General features: G+C 42.5%; 1 long non-coding RNA gene across 1 annotated transcript; it reads left to right on the top strand.

Annotated features, from left to right (window-relative positions):
• The first annotated feature begins 2253 nt into the window (after positions 1–2253).
• Positions 2254–8443, top strand: LOC142164876 (uncharacterized). The gene is made up of 3 exons (XR_012695951.1): positions 2254–3074; positions 7033–7102; positions 7994–8443. It is a non-coding gene; the product is annotated as an uncharacterized LOC142164876 (long non-coding RNA).
• Positions 8444–16155: the final 7712 nt, after the last annotated feature.

Genomic DNA, 16155 nt, shown 5'->3' with positions numbered 1-16155 from the left:
ACAAACACTTGTATAAAGATGTATAAAAGTATATAATGGTGTATAAGAGGTGTTTATACACCCATATACACTATTATAAAAAAATTGACTTCGTCTTCTTCCTTAAGCCTCTTCTGAAATTTAACTTAAATCTAGCTCATATCTACTGCAAATCACTTCATATTTAAGTTTTGAACTCCTCTTGATGTTTTCAATCAATTGGAACAGAACTCAATCCAATCAACTAAAAAGCTCTAAAGACCTATATCTAAATTTCTCAAAGATTAAAGAAAAGAAATTAAAAAACTAAACCATGAAGGGTCTCAAAAGCCTCGAGGCTGTAGAACAAAAATATTCTTAGTTTTTGCAGTAATTTTTTCTTGTTGTAGCATCAAATGAAATGGATAGCATGACCAACTAAATTTAACACCATAACTTTTAGAAGCAGTGGTTGTAAGAAATCGAATTTTGAAACTGTGGTTGTCAGATTATACCTTTTGGTAGTGCTATTAAAATATGTACAATATTAGCTAGGTCGGGTAAAACTAAAAAATGTGGGCCATTTTTTGTATAATATGAAGTCAGGTGTATTTTCTAGTAATTCTTTCAGCTAAAAATTACTCAAAATAAATAATATTTAATATATATATATATATATATATATATATATATATATAAAGGGTTTTTTTGAGTATTGTAGCCTTTCCCCCATTTAATACGTATTCTATGTTCATTTGTGATTATGTGACTTGCCAGGGTGGTTGGTTTGGCTCCGGGGATGTTTCGGAATGAATCAGGACACTTAGTCCAAAGGTTGAAAGCTTAAGTTGAAAGAGTTTACGAATGTTGACTTATGGATTAATGACTCCGGAATGGAGTTTGATAGCTCCGTATGGCGATTTTTGACTTAGGAGTATGTTCGTATATTGATTTGGAGGTCCGTATGTCGTTTTGATTTGAATTGGCGAAAGTTGGAAAGTTAAAAAGTTTGACCGAGAGTTTACTTTGTTATTACCGGGCTCGGATTTTGGTTCTGGAATTTGGAATCAGTCCGTTGTGTTATTTATGACTTGTGTGCAAAATTTGAGGTCAATCCGAGTTGATTTGGTGTGTTTTGGCATTAGTCTTAGAAGTTGGAAGTTTAATAGTTCATTAGGCTTGAATTGGGATGCGATTCACGTTTTCGATATTGTTTGATATGATTTTAGTCCTCGACTAAGTTCATATGATGTTTTAGGATGAGTTGGTATATTTGGATGGGGTCCCGGAGGCCTCGGGTGGGAATCAGATTGATTTCGGATTGAGTTTGGGATTAAGGAAAATCTGATATGCTTAGGACTGGTGTAACCTCACTTGCATGGGAATGGCCGCAGGTGCAGAGCCGTAGATGTGGATGGCAATGCGCAGATGCGGAGGTGTGCTTGGGACTGTTGGATCACCGATGCGAGAGGGAATCCGCAGAAGCTGAATTGAGCAAGAGGTGAGCTGACCAGGTGTTTCCGCAAAAGTGGACTATGGTTTGCAGATGCGTTTGGCACACGCAAGTACGATGCTGCAGGTGCGGTCTTCAGGACGTAAAAGCGTAGAGGCGTAGTGTAGACATGTAATTTTTGACCCTCCCCAAGATTTTACACATTTTAGTGTTAAATATTTAGTTTAGGTCTAATATATCACTATTTTGGCTATTTTTAAACTTCTTCGGTTTATTTTATTTCAAAAAAAAAAAACAAACTAAAAACTATAAAAAAAAATATATTTTTCTTATGTTAGATTATTGATATTTTGTTTAGTTAGTTTTATTTTATTTTATTTTATTTTATTTTACAAAGGATAAAAAGAAAAATTTCAAACATATTTTTTACTTGGTTTAGTATAATTTTAAGTTATAAGTATTTAATAAATATCGAGTAGTAGTTGAATTTCTCTAGTATAGTCACTTTTAATACTTCCTATTAATTTGAAGCAATTGAAATTTTGTTTTCTATTTGGATTTAGTAGTATCACATTTTAGTTTTGTTATTTTGAATCAAATGTAGAAAGCCAAAAAAAAAAAAAAAAAAAAAGGCAAGGAAAAGAAAGGAGAAAACGTTAGGGGCAGAAGCAATTGCAAGAAAAGGATTCTGTTTTATTGCCCATTTCATATTTGCTGCATGTGGCCTATCTTTATGCACTTGCGAAAATATTCCCATAACAAACTAAAGGGGTCCACTTGCCCACACACATGGTCTCATTTTAATTTTACAATACACACAAATAGGAAGGGAGACGGGAAATCCGGCGAAAAAGAAATAAAACGATAAAAAGGGTTGAAAAAATCAGAAGGAAAAAGAAAGCGTTTCCTTCTTCCACTTCAAGCAAAACACAGCTTTTCTTCACCATCTTCATAGCTTTTCTTGACCATCTTCATAGCTTTTCTTCACATCTTCACAGCTTTTCTTCTTCTTTTCGTTTTTACCATGGGAGTTCACAGAAAACACTACAAAAGCTCCATTAAACACTCCAAACTTCACCCCAAAACCACCTTGTCCTCCTCCAAAAAATGTAGCTTGAAGTTACTGCAAAAACAACCCAAAACCACCATGAATGAGCCTTGAAACTCCATAAAACCCCAAAAAAGCTTCATTTTCTCAGCAAAATGGCCGCCCAAACAGCAATGAAAGCAGCCCTTTTTCTCCATTAAAACTCTACTGTTTCAGCCTTAAACCATCCCCCAAACCGAGATTAAAATCACCACCTAACAGCTGCTCAAATACCCCCAAAAACGACCTCAAAAAGCTCCAAAAATGAGCCGAAAATCCACTTTAAAACTAGCCATCATCTCCCATGAAAACTGACCTTAAACAGCCCTTTAAAACAATCCCAAAACCTGCTAAAATTATGCCATTCTCTTCAGCTCAGAATCACCATTAAAAGCTGCCGAACAACCTCCAAAATCAGCCAAAAACGTAGAAAAATAGTCCCATTTCGCACGAAAACAACGGCTCCCAAAGTCGAGTTCGAGATCGCCATCGAGGTCACAGTTCGATTCACTCGGGTTCGAGGTTCCTTGTCCAAGGAAGGCCAATCAGAAATTAAAGTTCCATTGTTCATTCAAGGTCCATTTTTACTCCTCTGCCCATTTCTATATGCTCAGTTGCCTTGTCTTTTGTTTTCTTTGCTAATTACTGTAGGCATGCTTATTTTAATGTAATGAAGTGTTGTATTTGTTTAAAAAAAAAAAAACAAAAAACAAAAAAAAAATGAAAAATAAAACAAATGATGATAATAATAAGGACTGACTGAGTCCATTTTAACGTGTCTCTTGTTTTGAATTGTGAAGAAAGTTTGAGGTGGTCGGTTTGTGGTAAGCGGACAACACAAGATCCAAGGAAAAATGATAACTGACATCGAAGCTGTTACAAGTGCTCAAGAGACTCAGGGTCAGAGGGTTCGACAAGAGTCTACTGTGTTTGAGGAAAATAGAATACTCAAACAACAAAGGACCAAAATGTTTCAAGCATGGGCCAATGGCTAAGGACATCCTTGTCATGAGTCATAATTTGCTACCCAGCAAGAGCAGTACCACTCTCCTGAGTATCACTCGTACTTGTTTGATCTTCCTGCAAACATTGAGAAGCCTACCTGAAAGATGACACAGGAAGAAATGACCTCAAGAGTGAAAAGCTTAGAGCAACGGTTGAAAAACATGCAAGGGTTGGCAGGTCAGAAGAGTATTGCTTTCAACAATCTATGTATGTTCCCCGATGTCCACTTGCCGCCTGGTTTCAAGACTCCCAAATTTAAAAAGTATGATGGACATGGAGACCCCATAGCCCATCTGAAAAGGTATTGCAATCAACTAAGAGGTGCAGGAAGAAATGAAGAATTGCTAATAACTTATTTTGGGGAAAGCCTTACGTGAGTAGCATCCGAATAGTTTATGGATCAAGACACATCTCGCTGGTACCTCTGGGATGACATGGCACATGCCTTTGTCAAACAGTTCCAATACAACATTGACATTGCCCCAGACCGCAATTCCCTTTCAAACCTTAAGAATAAACCAAGTGAAAGTTTCAGGGAATATGCCATTAAATGGAGAGAGCAAGCAGCTAGAGTCAAGCCACCATGGATGACCACGAGCTAATCATTGTCTTCCTTCAGGCGCAAGAGCCAGATTACTTTCAAAACATGATGTCCACAGTTGGCAAATCTTTCTCGAAAGCAATTAAAATGGGAGAAATGGTAGAGAATGACCTTAAGATAGGCAAAATTATAAGTCAAGCTATTCTCAAAGCTGCAACTCAGCCTGTCCAAATTGAATCTGGTAATTTTAGTGAGACGAATGAGAAGGTTGAAGAAATCATGATGACATTAGGGTCGAGAAGAGGTCCCAGGAGGACGTCTCGAAGGTATGAATAGCCTCATCAGGTTTTCCATGACTCCCCTGAGCACTACTATCCACCTCAGAACACACAATACTCTGTTGCTCCACCTCAGTATGTTGTCCAACCACCAAAACACCCTAGAAGGCGAGCAACAACAGCTCAAAACCTCCAGCAACCTTCACAAAATTTTCAAGTGCCCTATTACCCACATCCAAGGTAGGGGTATAGAGGGGAACAAATGTTGAAAGATAATTTTATGCCAATAGGAGAGTCCTATGCAAGCTTATTTGAGAAGTTAAAGCATCATGACATGATTGCACCCATTCCTCCAAATCATATGGACCCACGTGCAAGAAGCTTTGACCCTTCTAAAAGGTGTGAATACCATTCCAATGCCCAGGGGTACAATGTTGAACGCTGTCAGGATTTGAAAAGAGAAATAGAAAGGATGATCCAGGAAAAACTGATTGTGATCCAAGATAGTGACACCCAGAATATCACGCAGAATCCTTTACCTACGCATGATTATGCACACTTTGCGGGGATGGTGCCTGGTGACATGGAGAATGAGAATCCACCCTGGCAGTGTTATATTTCGAAGGGGTTCCGAGTTTTCTTCATTTTTGGACTTTGCAAGCTCGGCTAGTGGCAAATTTTGAGAGAGGTTTCACTAGATTTCAAGAGGTAACCAAATTTTGATCATTTTCATTCATTAATATTGAATACCCATTGATTTTTCCGCCTAGATTATGTGTTATTGAGGTGAAATTTGGGGGATCTTGGACTAGGGATTGGAGATTAAGATTTGGGGGTTTGAGAGTTGATTTGTAGTCGGAATTGGATGATTTTGGTATAGTTGGACTCGTTATTGAATGGGTGTTCGGAATTTGTATTTGTCAGGTTCCGAGGCGTGAGCCCGGGGTTGACTTTTTTGGCTGACGTTTTGAATTTGGTTAAAGAACTTAGTTTTATCGTATGGATTCAATTCCTATAGCTTGTATTGATCGTATTAAATTGTTTGCGACTAGATTCGAGTCGTTCGGCGGCCGATTCGAGAGGCAAGGGTTTGTTGGAGCATTGAGTTGCGCACTTTAAGGGTTAGTAACACTTCTAAACTGGTATTGAGGGTATAAATCCCTGAAATACGTGTTATGTGATTGGTGTTGAGGTGACGCACATGCTAGGTGATGGGCGTGCACCGTGGTAATCAGGATGCACTCTACAGCATGCCATGTGGGCTTATATTAGCGCTTGGGCAGGATCTTCCCCTCCGGAGTCTGACATACCAATTGTGACGACCCGGCGGGTTGTCTTAAGAACTTATGCCCCGATCCTCTATTAACTGCTTTCCCCGAGTTTATTTATGCTATTTTGATTTGCCGGGATGTTCGATTTTGAGTTTCGGAGAGTTTTGGGACACTTAGTCCCTAAATGAGAGTTTAAGTGTTAGAAGGTTGACCGTAGTAAGAACAATGCGAAGACGGCCTCGAAATGGAAATTTGATGGTTCTGTTAGCTCCGTTGGGTGATTTTGGGCTTAGAGGCGTGTTCGGATTGTGTTTTGGAGGTCCGTAGCTAATTTAGGCTTGAAATGCCGAAAGTTGAATTTTTGAAGTTTCTGGTTCGATAGTGAAATTTTGATCCAAGGGTTGGAATGGAATTCCGGAAGTTGGAGTAGCTCCGTAGTGTTTAATGTGATGTGTGTACAAAATTTCAGGTCATTCGGACGATGTTTGATAGACCTTTTGATCGAAAGCATACTTTTAGAGTTTTTGGAATTCTTAGGCTTGAATCCGATGAAAAATAGGTGTTTTGATGTTGTTTTGAGCATTCCAAAGGTCGGAATAAGTTTGAATAAAGTTATGGAATATGTTGGTAGGTTTGGTTGAGGTCTGGGGTCCTCGGGTGAGTTTCGGGTGGCAATTCGGACCATTTCATGATGTTTGAAGTTGTAGAAAACTGCTGTGTGTGTTGCAGACCAGTTGTTCTTCGTGTTCGTGAGTGGACCCTCGCATTCGCGAAGGGCTAGGATGTGGAGCTGAAGGTTTGGCCTTCGCATTCGCGAGGGAGGTCCCACATTCGCGAAGGGCTGGGGTCTTAGAACTACGAGTTCGCGAGAAGGGAGTCACATTCGTGATGGGCTGGGAAGCTGAGCCTTCGTGTTCGGGAATAAGGGGACGCATTCACGAAGAAGGAAAAGTGGTCAACGTCAATTTGTGCTTCGCGAACATGAGGCTTCGACCTCATTCGCGAAGAAGGATTTAAATGCCTGTGCAGAATGATTTAAAAGGCTTGTTCCGAGATTTTGAAGCTTTTTGAAGGGGATTGAAGAGGGATTCAAGAGGAATCACTTGGAGGTAATATTTTTGACTTCATAACTCGTTTATATGTGATTAAAGACCTAATTGGTGGTGAGAAATTTGGGAAAAATGGGTAATTAGGGCTTGAGATTAAGAGACCTTAACATGGGTATTTGAGGGGTCAATTGAACTTTGATTTCAGTATTCTTGTTATGTATAAACTCATGAGGGTACGAGGTTTCTAAAAATGTAAATTTTACCTGATTCCGAGACGTGGGCTCGAGGGGCGTTTTGGTTATTTTACCTAATTTCACATATTAGCTTAGAATTTCTTTGTAGAATCAGTTACTTGAACTGTTATTTACGTTATGCAATTGAATTGAATAGATTTGGGCCATTTGGAGCCGAGTAATCGTGGCAAGAGCGTGGTTTCAGGTTGATTTTGAGCCGGTTCGAGGTAAGTGGCTTGTCTAACCTTGTGTGTGGGACCTTCCCTTAGGATTGGTATATTTGGTAATTGAAATGCCTTATACGTGAGGTGACGAGTGCGTACTTATGCTAATTGTTGGAAATCTGGTTTTCATTAAGTAATTACTAGTATGTTCCCTTTCCTGTTTTTATTACTTGCGCTATTAAGCCTGTTGTCAGTTTAGGAAAGCATGTTTAAGTGACTTAATTGCTTTACTTGCTCAAACTGCCTTACCTGAATTATATGCAGCATGCTAGGCTAGAATTACTTGTTCGCCTTAATATGAAATTGCCATTTCTGAATATTTTTCTGTTGTTGCTGTGTATTTACATTGGGACTATGGATGTGGGATTCCGGTAGCTCCCCCCACCTTGCCTGTTTATTTTGTGACTACGAATGTGGGATTCCGGTAGATCCCCCTGCACAGTTATATGGAACTACGGGAAATGCACCCGGTAGATTCCTCCAGTACTGGGTATTTACATTTGGGACTACGAAACGAGATTCCGGTATATCCCCGCGTACTATGAGTTGGACTACGGGATGGGATCCCGGGAGATCCATTGGATATGTACATATGGGACCATAGGACGGTATCCTGGGAGATCCCTGGTTGTTATTTTGGTGCTAAGTCACATTTCTTTTCGTGTTTTGCCTTGTCTCTGTAATAGTTGTTGTTGCCCTTTTTATATCCTGTGTTACTTTTACCGCTGTATTTATTTATACTGTTCTGTTCTACAATGTCAAACTTTATATTTTATTTAACCTCAGTAGGGCCCTGACCTTCCTCTTCACTACCCGACCGAGGCTAGGCTTGACACTTACTGCGTACCGCTGTGGTGTACTCATGCCCCTTCTGTGCATGTTTTTCTTATGCAGATCCATGTACTTCGACTCAGTCCTATCACCCTTGAGGCGAGGTGACTGCTCCAGCGACTTTGAGGTATATCTGCCGTGTCCGCAGACCGAGGAGTCCCTTTCTATTCTAGCTTTTAAACATTTTCCCTTTTGTATTTGTTTTCCTTGTTAGATATTCTGGAGTTAGAGTACTGTGTAGTGATCCTTAGCTTGTGATTCATGGGTTTCCGGGTCTTGGAAGTATGTATTGGTGTGAGAGTTAAATATTGTGTATGCCGAGCGGCACTTTTAAACACTGTTTTATCACTCTTCATTCTATTTTAATTTGTTTTTATTCCGCACTTTGGGTTATCTTCCGCAATTTAGGCTTACCTAGTCGTAGAGTACTAGGTGCCGTCATGATGGTTCACAGAGGACGAATCGGGGTCGTGACAAGTTGGTATCAGAGCTCTAGGTTCATAGGAGTCATAGATCACAAGCCGATTTATTAGAGTCTCGCTAATCGGTACAAAGAAGTCTGCACTTATCTACGAGAGGCTATGTAACTGTTAGGAAAATTCCACTTTATTTGATTTCCTTGTCGTGCGATATTTCGACATCACAATTCTAAACTTTTGTTTTCTATTCTCTCACAGATGGTGAGGACACGTGCTACCCGAGATGATCAAGCACCCGCACCCCCTACTGCAGCCGTCAGAGGTCGGGGCCAGGGTAGAGGCCGAGGACACGCACGTGGTGCAGCCAGAGCACCTGCATGAGCTGCCGCCGAGGTACCACTAGTAGTTCCAGCTGGAGTCTAGGCACCTGACACGCCTACTGCTACTACTACTCTAGCTCTTCAAGAGACTCTAGCACAGTTCATGAGCATGTACACCACTCTGGCTCAGGCATGGTTGTTTCCCCTTGCTGCAGCTACATCTCAAGCCGGGGGAGGAGCGCAAACTCCCGCCGCCCGCACTCTTGAGTAGCGAGTGCATGTTGAGAAGGTCCTTGAGATTATTCCTGTACTGCCTGCAGTGCCAGTTCAGCCCGAGTGCAGGGCAGCGGCTTCTGAGGAGCAGCAGTTGAGGCTTGAGAAGTTCAAAAGGTACAAGCCTCATGTATTCAGCGGTCTAGCATCGGAGGATGCTTTGGGATTTCTAGATGAGATTTACCGCATTCTCCGTACCATGGGTATATCAGGATCGAGCGAGGTTTCCTTCACTACCTTCCAGCTTCGAGGAGCCACCTATGAGTGGTGGAGCACCTATGAGTTAGACAGTCCGGATGAGGCTGCTTCACTGAATTGGACTTAGTTTTTAGATCTGTTCCTGAGAGAGTATGTTCCTCAAAGACTTAGGGACGCATGGCGTGTAGAGTTTGAGCATTTGCACTAGGGTGCTATGACTGTCTCAGAGTATGCAGTCAGTTACACTAGTTTGGCTAGGCATGCACCAACCTTAGTTTCTACTGTTCGCGAGAGGGTTCGCCGGTTTATTAAGGACCTTATTCCCAGCATCAAGTCTAGCATGGCTCATGAATTAGATATGGTCATTTCTTATCAGCAGGTGGTGAGCATTGCTAGGAGGATTGAGGGTATGCATGCGAGGGAGAGATAGGAGAGGGAGGCCAAGAGGTCTCGACAGTCAGGCCATTTCTTTGGTGCCCGTGCCCCAGCTGCAGGTCGTCATGGTAGGGGTTATATGAGTTGCCCTGTTCATTCAGCTCTTCCAGTAGCAATGGTATTCCAGCTCCTCCTAGACCTCAGGAGCCTTATTATGTACCATCGGTATCTAGCGCGCCTCCTACGCGGGGTGCTTTCAGGGGTCAGTCCAGCAGACCTGGCCCGAGCCAATCATAGCCACCACATCCTCCTAGAGCTTGTTTTGAGTGTAGTAACACACGCCATATGGTGAGGGATTGCCCCAGACTTGGGAGGGGTGCACCTCCACAAACTTCTCAGCCATAGAGTTCTTAGGCTATGGTTACAACTCCGGTTGCTACCCCACCTGCTCAGCCAGCTAGAGGTGGAGGTCGGGGAGGTAGAAATTGCCCTAGAGGGGGGGGGGGGGCCAGGCCAGATACTATGCCCTTCCTGTCCGTACCGAGGCTGTTACCTACGATTCTGTCATCACATGTATTATATTGGTTTGTCACAGAGATGCATCAGTTCTATTCGATCCAGGCTCCACTTATTCTTATGTGTCTTCTTATTTTGCTCCGTCATTTGGGTGTATCTCGAGATTCTTTGAGTTCCCCTATTTATGTTTCTACTCCTATGGGAGATTCTCTTATTGTGGACCGCGTTTATCGGTCGTGTTTGGTTGCTCTTAGTAGTTTTGATACCAGAGCCGATTTATTGTTGCTCAGCATGGTAGATTTTGACATTATCTTGGGCATGGACTGGTTGTCGCCCCATTATGCTATTCTGGATTGTCACGCAACAACCGTGATGCTGGCTATGCCAGGTATACCGCGTGTTGAGTGGCGGGGTACTTTAGATCACACTCCCAGTAAAGTTATTTCTTTTCTTAAATCTCAGTGTATGGTTGAGAAGGGGTGTGACACGTATTTAGCTTATGTGAGAGATATCAATATTGATACCCCTTTAGTTGATTCAGTCCTAGTAGTACGGGATTTTCCCGATGTGTTTCCAGTTGATCTTCCAGGCATGCCGCCTGATAGAGATATTGATTTTGGCATTGATCTATTGCTGGGAACTCAGCCCATTTCTATTCTTCCGTATCGTATGGCTCCTCCCGAGCTGAAGGAGTTGAAGGATAAGTTACAGGAATTGCTTGATAAGGGTTTTATTCGGCCCAGTGTATCACCTTGGGGTGCTCCTGTCTTGTTTGTGAAGAAAAAGGATGGTATGTGTATTGATTATCGCCAGTTGAACAAGGTTTGAGTGAAGAACCGTTATCCTTTGCCTCGTATTGATGATCTGTTTGACCAGCTTCATGGCGCACGAATGTTTTCTAAGATTGATTTGCGCTCAGGTTACCATCAGTTGAAGATTCGGGAGCTAGATATCCCGAAGACTGCTTTCAGGACTCGGTATAGTCATTACGAGTTCCTTGTTATGTCATTTTGGCTGACTAATGCCCCAGTAGCCTTTATGCATTTGATGTACATCGTGTTCCGACCGTATCTTGACTCGTTTGTCATTATCTTAATTGATGATATTCTAGTGTATTCCTAGAGTCGGGAAGATCATGAGCAGCACCTGAGGACTGTGCTTCAGACTTTGAGAGAGAAGAAGTTATATGCTAAGTTCTCGAAATGTTAGTTTTGGTTGGATTCAGTGGCATTCTTAGGCCACGCGGTATCGAGTGAGCGTATTTAGGTGGATCCGAAGAAGATAGAGGTTGTGCAAGGTTGGCCCAAACCATCATCAGCTACCGAGATCCACAGTTTCCTTGGCTTGGTGGGTTACTACCATCATTTTGTGGAGGGGTTTTCATCGATTGCAGCCCCTATGACCAGGTTTACCTAGAAAAGTGCTCCATTTCAGTGGACGGAGGAGTGTGAGGCGAGCTTTTAGAAGCTCAAGACATCTTTGACTACAACGCCAGTTTTGATATTGCCTACAAGTTCGAGGTCTTATATGGTCTATTGTGATGCCTCGAGGATTGGCCTCGGAGCCGTGTTGATGTAGGACGGTAGGGTAATTGCCTACACGTCCAGACAGTTGAAGATACATGAGAAGAACTACCTTGTTCACGACCTTGAGTTAGCTGTCATTGTTCACGCCCTGAAGATTTGGAGCCATAATTTATACCGGGTTCCATGTGAGATTTATACTGACCACGGAGCTTGCAGCACCTGTTCAAGCAAAGGGATCTAAATTTGCGCCAGAGGAGGTGGTTAGAGTTACTGAAGGACTATGATATCACCATTTTGTATCACCTGGGCAAGGCCAATGTGGTGACCGATGCTTTGAGTCACCGGGTAGAGAGTTTGGGGAGTTTGGCTTATTTACTAGCATCAGAGAGGCCTATGACGATGGATGTTCAGGCCTTAACCAGCCAGTTTGTGAGATTGGATCTTTCAGAGCCCAGTCGGGTTCTAGATTGTGTGGTTTCTCAGTCTTCCTTATTTGATCGTATCAGGGAGCGTCAGTATGATGACAGCATGGTGATGCCAGAGATGTGATTATTGGTGATGTTGGGGTATTAAGGATGCATGATCGGATTTGTGTACCCAATGTCGATGGGCTTCGAGTGTTGATTCTAGAGGAGGCCCATAGTTTGCAGTATTCCATCCATCCGGGTGCCTGTGAAGATGTATTAGGATTTGAGGCAGCACTATTGGTCGAGGCGGATGAAGAAGGATATAGTTGGATTTGTATCTCGGTGCCTCAACTATCAGTAGGTGAAGTATGAGCACTAGAGACCGGGTGGGTTGCTTCAGCAGATAGACATTTCGGAGTGGAAGTGGGAGCGGATCACCATGGACTTTGTAGTTGGGCTCCCACGGACTTTGAGGAAGCTCGATGCTATTTGGGTGATTGTGGATCGGCTGACCAAGTCCGCTCATTTCATTCCTGTGTGTACTACTTATTCTTCAGAGCGGTTGAAGGAGATTTATATCAGGGAGATTGTTCGTATGCATGGTATTCTAGTGTCCATCATTTAGGATAGAGGTACACAGTTCACATCACGGTTCTAGAGGGTCGTTCAGCATGAGTTGGGTACTCGGGTGGAGTTGAGTGCAACATTTCACCCTCAGACGGACGGACAGTCTGAGCATACTATTTAGATTCTTGAAGATATGCTCCATGCGTGTGTGATTGAGTTTGGAGGGTCTTGGGATCAGTTCTTGCCATTGGCGGAGTTTGCTTACAACAATAGCTATCAGTCCAACATTCAAATGGCACCGTATGAGGCTTTATATGGTAGACGATGTAGATCCCCGGTGGGTTGGTTTGAGCCGGGTGAGGCCAGATTATTGTGCACAGACTTGGTTCAGGATGCTTTGGAGAAGGTCAAGGTGATTCAGGATAGACTCCGTATAGCCCAGTCCAGACAGAAGAGTTACGCGGATAAGAAGGTTCGTGATGTTTCTTATATGGTTGCAGAGCAGGTTCTGCTTCGAGTTTCGCCTATGAAGGGTGTTATGAGATTTGGGAAGAAAGGGAAGTTGAGTCCGAGGTTTATTTGCCCCTTTGAGATATTGAGGCGTGTTGGGGAGGTTGCTTATGAGCTTGCATTACCTCCCAGCTTGGCAGGAGTTTTTCCGGTATTTCATGTTTCGATACTCCGGAGGTATCATGGTGACCCGTCACACGTGTTGGATTTTAGTTTAGTCTAATTGGACAAGGATCTATCTTATGTTGAGGAGCTAGTGACAATATTGGACAGGCATGTTAGAAAGCTGAGGTCAATGAACATTGCATCGGTAAAGGTTCAATGGCGAGGTCAGCCGGTCGAGGAGGCGACCTGGGAGACCGAGCAGGATATACGCAGCCATTACCGTCACCTTTTCACTACTTCAGGTATGTCTCTATGCTCGTTCGAGGACGAACGAATGTTTAAGTGTAGGAGGATGTGACGACCCGGCCGGTCATCTTAAGAATTTACGCCCCGATCCTCTATTAACTTCTTTCCTAGAGTTTATTTCTGCTATTTTGATATGCCAGGATGTTCGGTTTTGAGTTTCGGAGATTTTTTGGGACACTTAGTCCCTAAATGAGAGCTTAAGTGTTGGAAGGTTGACTATAGTCGGAACAGTATGAAGACGGCCTCGGAATGGAAATCCAATGGTTCCGTTAGCTCCGTTGGGTGATTTCGGGCTTAGGGGCGTGTTCGGATTGTGTTTTGGAGGTCCGTAGCTAATTTAGGCTTGAAATGCCGAAAGTTGAATTTTGGAAGTTTCCGGTTCAATAGTGAGATTTTGATCCGAGGGTCGGAATGGAATTCCGTAAGTTGGAGTAGCTCCGTAGTGTTTAATGTGACGTGTGTACAAAATTTTAGGTCATTTGGACGAGGTTTGATACACTTTTTGATCGAAAGCGTATTTTTAGAGTTTTGGAATTCTTAGGCTTGAATTCGATAAAAAATAGGTGTTTTGATGTTGTTTTGAGCGTTCCAATGGTTGGAACAAGTTTGAATGAAGTTATGGAATATGTTGGTAGGTTTGGTTAAGGTCCCGGGGGGCCTCAAGTGAGTTTTGAGTGGTCAATCAGACAATTTCATGATGTTTGAAGTTGCAGAAAACTGTTGTGTGTGTTGTAGACTAGTTGTTCTTCGCGTTCGTGAGTGGACCCTAACGTTCGCGAAGGGTTAGGATGTGCGGCTGAAGGTTTGGCCTTCGCGTTTGCGAGGGAGGTCCCGCATTCGCGAAGGGATGGGGTCTTTGAACTACGCGTTCACGAGAAGGGAGTCACGTTCGCGATGGGCTGGGAAGCTGAGCCTTCGCGTTCGCGAAGAAAGAAAAGTGGTCAACGTCAATTTGTGCTTCGCGAACGTGAGGCTTTGACTGCGTTCACCAAGAAGTATTTAAATGCCTGGGCAGAATGATTTAAAAGGCCTATTCCGCGATTTTGAGCCTAAGTTCCTTCATTTTTGGGCGATTTTGAAGTTTTTTGAAGGGGATTGAAGAGGGATTCAAGGGGAATCACTTGGAGGTAATATTTTTGACTTCATAACTCGTTTATATGTGATTAAAAACTTAATTGGTGGTGAGAAATTTGGGAAAAATGGGTAATTAGGGCTTGAGATTAAGAGACCTTAACATGGGTATTTGAGGGGTCAATTGAACTTTGATTTCAGTGATCTTGTTATGTATAGACTCGTGAGGGTACGAGGTTTCTGAAAATGTAAATTTTACCTGATTCCGAGACGTGGGCCCGAGGGGCGTTTTGGTCATTTTACCTAATTTCGCATATTAGCTTAGAATTTCTTTGTAGAATCAGTTACTTGAACTGTTATTTACGTTATGCAATTGAATTGAATAGATTTGGGCCATTTGGAGCCGAGTAATCGTGGCAAAAGCGTGGTTTCAGGTTGATTTTGAGCCGGTTCGAGGTAAGTGGTTTGTCTAACCTTGTGTGTGGGACCTTCCCCTTAGGATTGGTATATTTGGTAATTGAAATGCCTTATACGTGAGGTGACGAGTGCGTACTTATGCTAATTGTTGGAAATCTGGTTTTCATTAAGTAATTACTAGTATGTTCCCTTTCCTGTTTTTATTACTTGCGCTATTAAGCCTGTTGTCAGTTTAGGAAAGCATGTTTAAGTGACTTAATTGCTTTACTTGCTCAAACTGCCTTACCTGAATTATATGCAGCATGCTAGGCTAGAATTACTTGTTCGCCTTAATATGAAATTGCCATTTCTGAATATTTTTCTGTTGTTGCTGTGTATTTACATTGGAACTATGGATGTGGGATTCCGGTAGCTCCCCCCACCTTACCTGTTTATTTTGTGACTACGAATGTGGGATTCCGGTAGATCCCCCTGCACAGTTATATGGAACTACGGGAAATGCATCCGGTAGATTCCTCCAGTACTAGGTATTTACATTTGGGACTACGAAACGAGATTCCGGTATATCCCCGCGTACTATGAGTTGGACTACGGGATGGGATCCCGAGAGATCCATTGGATATGTGCATATGGGACTACAGGACGGTATCCTGGGAGATCCCCGGTTGTTATTTGGGTGCTAAGTCGCATTTCTTTCCCTGTTTTGCCTTGTCTCTATAATAGTTGTTGTTGCCTTTTTTATATCATGTGTTACTTTTATCGCTGTATTTATTTATACCGTTCTGTTCTACACTGTCAAACTTTATATTTTATTTAACCTCAGTAGGGCCCTGACCTTCCTCGTCACTACCCGACCGAGGTTAGGCTTGGCACTTATTGAGTACCACTGTGGTGTACTCATGCCCCTTCTACGCATCTTTTTCATGTGCAGATCCAGGTATTGCGACTCAGTCCTATCATCCTTGAGGCGAGGTGACTGCTCCAACGACTTCGAGGTATATCTGTCGCGTCCGCAGACCGAGGAGTCCCTTTCTATTCTAGATTTTAAACATTTTCCCTTCTGTATTTCTTTTCCTTGTTAGATATTCTGGAGTTAGAGTACTGTGTAGTGATCCTTAGCTTGTGATTCATGGGTTTTCCGGGTCTTGGAAGTATGTATTGGTTTGAGAGTTAAATATTGTGTATGCCGAGCGGCACTTTTAAACACTGTTTTAT

Source organism: Nicotiana tabacum, chromosome 10 (assembly GCF_000715075.1).
Source record: "Nicotiana tabacum cultivar K326 chromosome 10, ASM71507v2, whole genome shotgun sequence".
Lineage (NCBI taxonomy): Eukaryota > Viridiplantae > Streptophyta > Magnoliopsida > Solanales > Solanaceae > Nicotiana > Nicotiana tabacum.
The sequence above is the reverse complement of the archived record's forward strand: the minus strand, read 5'-3'. Positions and strand labels throughout refer to the sequence as shown.